This window comes from Monodelphis domestica, chromosome 2 (assembly GCF_027887165.1).
Source record: "Monodelphis domestica isolate mMonDom1 chromosome 2, mMonDom1.pri, whole genome shotgun sequence".
Taxonomy (NCBI): Eukaryota; Metazoa; Chordata; class Mammalia; order Didelphimorphia; family Didelphidae; genus Monodelphis; species Monodelphis domestica.
Window position 1 is genome coordinate 182029453 of NC_077228.1, and position 6677 is coordinate 182036129.

The following is a 6677-nucleotide window of genomic DNA, read 5'->3' on the forward strand; positions in this document are numbered from 1 at the left end:
GAGTGGAAAAGTTTTCCTGCAATTGAATCTGAGACTTTTCAGAAGGATGCACCAGTTGTTCTTCAGATCCCTCCCAGCGCTCTCAGCTTGAAAGCCGAGGATGCTTGAGGTCATCTCTTGAATATTAAAGAGGGAGCCAGGCGGCTTTTGGGCTTTATCACCCAGCTTCTCTTTCCTTCCACCAGCAGAGACGCAATGGCCCTTTTCCATCACCCCAGCAGGAGTCACAGCCTCCTAGTTCCTAAAGGACCTTCTCTAAGTCATCACATTTCTCATGCCCGGCTACCCACCAGGAACCATCTCCCCGCACTGCCAAATCTTTCATTTTTGGTGTTAACAGAGACAGATTCTAAAGGCTTCCAGCCATCGAGGGGTAAAGCCAGACACATGGTGGGATGTCAGGGACAATCTATGTCGTGCCTGTCTGGGGTTCCTGTTATATGGGGAACTCAAGGCTATTTAATAATGATGAGGGGGATGATAGCACCATCCCCACCACCCCCTGACATTTCCACAGCACTTCAACATTTGCAAAGTGCTTTATGGTCATTATCTCATTTTAGCCTCACAACAAGGGGGCGAGGTTAATAATACTATAGATATTATTGCCCTTGAGTTACAGATAAGGAACCCGAGGCACAGAGGTGATCTCACAGTCAACCCATGTGATTAGTGGGGTTTTTGTTTCTAAGGCAGGAGAACCAAGGCCCTTAATGCCCTGATATTTGATGGGAGGTTATTTGGTCCATTTGACTCAGGACCCTTGACTCACTTTTCTTGCTTACCCGTGAGGTTTTCAGATAGATGCTTTTGGTGGAAAGAGCAGGACACAGCTGAGGCTGAAGTAAGAGGAAATGGTTGTGTTACATTAATAGTGTCATAAAAATCCCAAGTGGAGGAAGCTGACTTTGAATGAATGAAAAAAGAAATTTTTTAAAGTACCTGCTATGTTCTGAACAATGGAGACTGAAATACAAAAGCTAGCCTATTCGGGGGCAGCTGGGTCCCTCAGTGGATGGAGAGCCAGGGCTAGAGACAAGAGGTCCTGGGTTCAAATATGTGCTCAGACACTTCCTAGATGTGTGACTCTGGGCAAGTCACTTGACCCCTATTGCCTAGCCCTTACCACTCTTTTGCTTTGGAACCAATTCACAGTATTGATTCTAAGACAGAAAGCTTATATTCTAAGAAGGCAGCCCATGTACAGAAAAGAAATGCAAGGAAGAGAGTTTTGGTTTAAGGGATCCTAGGGATGGTGAATGGAGTCACAGGGCAGTAGACTGTCAAATAATTTCCAAAAGCAATAGTAGTGTTCATTTGAGTATTATATAAGAGGAAAAGGTGGAGATGAGAGGGTTTCTGTATGTGCCAGCAGTGCAGATGGCGGGATATTGAAGGTGGATGGCTTTTAGTAAGTTGGGGTGGATGGCTTTTAGTAAGTTGGATGAGTTTGCATTCACTGAACAGCAAGGATAGCACAGTCTCAGGGTGGGCGTCCAAAAACCAGGTGGGTTTCCTTGGTGGGAGAAGGTTGAGGAAGGGTCTCCAGTCCAGTCTGGAGGGAGTGACTTTACTCCCAACTCTTTGCCTTTTGGCATCCTTTTTGTCCCTCTAGGGCAGTGATGGTGAGCCTTTTAGAGCCTGAGTGCCCAAATGGCAATCCTCATGTAGCATGAGACCCCTGCCTTACCCCAGACAGAGGAGGGAGGAAATGCTCCCATTGGACTGGGGGGCAGAGGGGCGGGTGATGGGAGAAATGCCCTCAGGAGAGGGGGAAAGAGCAGCCCTGAGATTCACAGCTCTAGGTCTAGCAAAAGGTTAGGACTGGTCAAAGGAGGCCAGATTGGGGAACTTGGCTAAGTAGGAGCTTTGGGCATTTACTAATGTTCTGTGTGAGGCATTCTTAGGAGGTCTGTGAACTTGAATATAAAAAAATGACATCTTACTTCCTTCTGTAATCCCATGTTTTATTGTTTACATTTAAAAACATGATTCAGAAAGCAAAAATATAAAAAAATAAAAATAAAAACATGATTCAGGGGCAACTAAGTAGTTCAGTGGATAGAGAGCCAGACCTGGGTTTAAAACTGGCCTCAGACATTTCCTAGCTGTGTGACCCTGGACAAGTCACTTGTCTGATGGTCTAGCCCTTACAACTCTTCTGCTTTGGAACTAATACTCAGTATCAATTCTAAGACAGAAAGTAAGGGTTTAAAAAAATCACTGCAAAAAAATATCATGATTCATAAACTTCACCAGACTGCCCAAAGGGGTCCATGACTCACAAAAAGGTGAAAGTTTGCAGTTCTAGGTAGATTAGGGGCCAAGTCCAGAGAAACACTCCCAGGATCTTAGTGGTCAAAGGATTCACCTGAATCAGTAACTCTGTCTGTGGCATCTCTGACAAGTGATCAGCAAGCTTCCGTCGGCTTAAAAAATTTCATGACCTCCAGAGTCAGCTAACTCTACTTTTTGAATAGTTCTAATTGTTAGCAAGAGCCAGCTAGGTACTACAGTGGATAGAGTGTCAGGCTTGGGGTCAGGAAGCCTGGAGTTCAAGTCTAGTCTCCAATATTTACCAGCTATATGACCCTGGACAAGTCACTTCACCCTGATTGCCTCAGTTTCCTCATCTGTCAAATGAGCTGGAGAAGAAAATAGCAAACCACTCCAGTATCTTTGCCAAGAAAACCTCAAATAGGGTCATAAAAAATCAGATGACTGAAAACAACTAAATAACAAATCATTGGGAACTTTTTTTTTCTTTATACTCAACCAAAGTTGGGCTTTCTGTAACTTCTGCCCAATTGTCTGTGGATCTACCTTCTGGGACCTTGAAGATAGCTTTCCTAGCATAAGGTCATAGGATGTTAGGAACACAGGGTATAAAGCTTTACTTCATTTCCCTTTCTACCTTTCCCTCCCCTAGCATCAGATGTGTGACCCTGGGCAAGTCACTTAACTCTGTTTGCTTAGCCTTTTGCTTTTCCATCTTAGAGTTGCTATGAAGACAGAAAGTAAGTGTTTTAAGAAAAAGGAATTACAGGTCAGGGGAGAGAGACAGGAAGATAGAGACTGAGAGACAGAGACAGGGGCAGACAGAGACAGAAAGATAGAGACTGAGAGACAGGTGCAGACAGATACAGAGGCAGAGATAGAGAAAGAGACAGAGGGACAGAGATGGAGAAACAGAGTCAGAGACTGAGAGACAGAGATAGGGCAGACAGAGAGACAGAGACAGAGAGAGATAGGGCAGACAGAGATGGAGAAACAGAGAGACAGAGATGGGGCAGACAGAGGTGGAGAGACAGAGAGACAGAGATGGGGCAGACAGAGGTAGAGAGACAGAGAGACAGAAGGACAGAGATAGGGTAGTCAGAGATAGAGAGACAGAGAGACAGAGATGGGGCAGACAGAGATGGAGAAACAGAGAGAGACAGAGATGGGGCAGACGGAGATGGAGAAACAGAGAGATAGAGATGGGGCAGACAGAGGTGGAGAGACAGAGAGACAGAGATGGGACAGACAGAGGTAGAGAGACAGAGAGACAGAAGGACAGAGATAAGGTAGACAGAGATAGAAAGACAGAGACTGAGAGACAGAGATGGGGCAGACAGAGGTAGAGAGAGACAGAGGGACAGAGATGGGGCAGACAGAGGTAGAGAGACAGAGAGACAGAAGGACAGAGATAGGGTAGTCAGAGATAGACAGAGACAGAGAGACAGAGATGGGGCAGACAGAGGTGGAGAAACAGAGAGAGACAGAGATGGGGCAGACAGAGGTGGAGAGACAGAGAGACAGAGATGGGGCAGACAGAGGTAGAGAGACAGAGAGACAGAAGGACAGAGATAGGGTAGTCAGAGATAGAGAGACAGAGAGACAGAGATGGGGCAGACAGAGATGGAGAAACAGAGAGAGACAGAGATGGGGCAGATGGAGATGGAGAAACAGAGATAGAGATGGGGCAGACAGAGGTGGAGAGACAGAGAGACAGAGATGGGGCAGACAGAGGTAGAGAGACAGAGAGACAGAAGGACAGAGATAAGGTAGACAGAGATAGAGAGACAGAGAGACAGAGATGGGGCAGACAGTAGAGAGATAGAGAGAGACAGAGGGACAGAGATGGGGTAGACAGAGGTAGAGAGATAGAGAGAGACAGAGGGACAGAGATGGGGCAGACAGAGGTAGAGAGATAGAGACAGAGGGACAGAGATGGGGTAGACAGAGGTAGAGAGATAGAGAGAGACAGAGGGACAGAGAAGGGGCAGACAGAGGTAGAGAGACAGAGGGAGAGGAAGATGCTCATGAAAACAGGCGCAGGCATTTATATGGGAGGAGAGGCCAGCATGTTCCATGTGAGGCTGACATCTACCATGTAAGGGCGCTTCCTCTGGCAGTGAACCTGACTTTCTCTCCTGGCCACCATAGACTTATTGAGCAATATATTATAAGGATGTCTCATTCTGATGATGTGTTATGGGTAAATCATTAAGGAGGCAGCTCACTGCAGTGAAATATTGGTATAATAGATCATCAGAGTGAAGTCTTCTACAGACGTACAGTCTTACTCGAAGGGTGGCATCATTCAGGAAAGAATTAGCCCAGCAGCTTATCTGGTTTAATTACAGGATAAAAGGTATGTGAATGATAGGCCAGGGTCTTTTGGCACCAGCATTTTGATTCACAATATAAGAATATAATTGGGCTTCCTGAGAGAATTTCTGATTATTTTCAAACAGTCTTCTGCCTTATCATAGTAATACAACTTGTCATGTGGTTGCCATTGTGCCTTTTATCCAGGCATCTCCAGCCCCTCTCCCCACTTGAACCGTTTTATTCTTTTCACAATTCCAGGTCCCAGAGTAAATCAAGGGGGATAAGCTCCCAGGGACCTGCCTCTCAGGCCCTCTAAATAATTTCCTCAGTCTAGAAATATTTCCACATATTAAAGGATTCCTGATTTCATCATTGCCCTCACTCCACTGATGGAGATCATAATCATTCTGCCCCTCAAGACTTTATGAATTCTTGTGGCCAAAGAATGAATTACCATGTGGCCAACTGGCTGAGGATGAGACTCTCCAAATTTAGCTGGCTTGGTCCTTGGATGGAAGATCCTGACAATCTGTTACTGGACCATAACTTGAAGCCTTTCCAGCTTGAGCTCTGCTGGCTTGGCCTTGGAGAACCCAGGAGCACCTCTGCCAAGAGCTGGAGTGGCATATGAGTATATATACCCTAGAAACGATTCTAAAAATAAAACATTAAATTAAAAAATTAGACAAGAAGTCATTTGGAATGGAGTGATTTAACCTAATAAGCATATGACTACTGATTCTCCAAATCACAGACCTCTGGCTAACAATCCTAGAAAACTCACCTTCTGCCATTTTGTTTCAAGTTGCAAGCCTGATGTGCAAAGCAAACTTAAATTGCATCTTGGGGTGTATTATTATGGAATCAAATTTGGTCAAAATGACTCAGCTCCTGGAAGAGTTATAAATGGGTAGATGGTGAAATGCTGGTATGAATTTGAATCATCTCACACAGCTCCTAGTATTAGTCAGGATACAAAAATGTACATGGTCCTTACTCTCAGTATGTTTATGTAAAATAGGATCCTAGCCTTGTATAACCTTTTCTCTTCTCTTCTCTTCTCTTCTCTTCTCTTCTCTTCTCTTCTCTTCTCTTCTCTTCTCTTCTCTTCTCTTCTCTTCTCTTCTCTTCTCTTCTCTTCTCTTCTCTTCTCTTCTCTTCTCTTCTCTTCTCTTCTCTTCTCTTCTCTTCTCTTCTCTTCTCTTCTCTTCTCTTCTCTTCTCTTCTCTTCTCTTCTCTTCTCTTCTTCCCTTATCTTCTATCTTAGTAATAGCTCTAAGATAGAAGGTCAATGACTAGGCAATGGGGGTGAAGTGACTTGCCCAGGGTCACACAGCTAGGAAATGTCTGAGGTCAAATTTGAACCTAGGACCTCTTCACTTCAGGCCTGGGTCTTTATCTACTGCCCCTTGTATAACCTTTCATAGTGTTGGTAGTAGAGCTGTGCTCCCTAAGGCAAGGTCCCTTTGTTAGGGATAGGCAGATTTCCATTTCTCTTCTGTTTCAAAGAAGGAAAGAAAACTCTATGAAAGACTTAGGATTCAAGGCTTAAGTTGCTTTATTGTCCAAGTTTTCAGGGAATTGACCCAAAGCTGTTTCAGGTCTGGGCAAAGGATAAAGATTTGGCTCTGGAAGAAGCCAGCTCTTTCTTTTAAGGCATGGAAAGGCTTAGCCATTTGCCCAGGGTTATGCAGCTAAGAGGTACCTAAGGCAGGATGTGAACCCAGGTTTTCTCAGCTATTCTGTTGGGTTGCACTTTGGAGGGAGCCTCTTGGGAAAGAGTTTGCCTGACTGCCTTTGGAAACCGTAGTAAAAAAGAGAGTTTTTAGACTAGCAAAATCTTCCATCCATAACAATGGCACAGATCCTAGTAAGATGGAGTCATCATTCTTATATTGCTGTCATTACTAAGGATTTCTGGATTTAAAAACTAGTTTGGATGTCAAGAAATCAAATAGTCTCTCTCTCTCTCTCTTTGTTCCTGAGCAGTGCATTAGCAATAATCCATCCCCTCTAGGTCATATCAGGCCAGGCCCAGGAAAATATAAGCATCTTGAGGGCAGACCCTGTCTTTTGTTTTG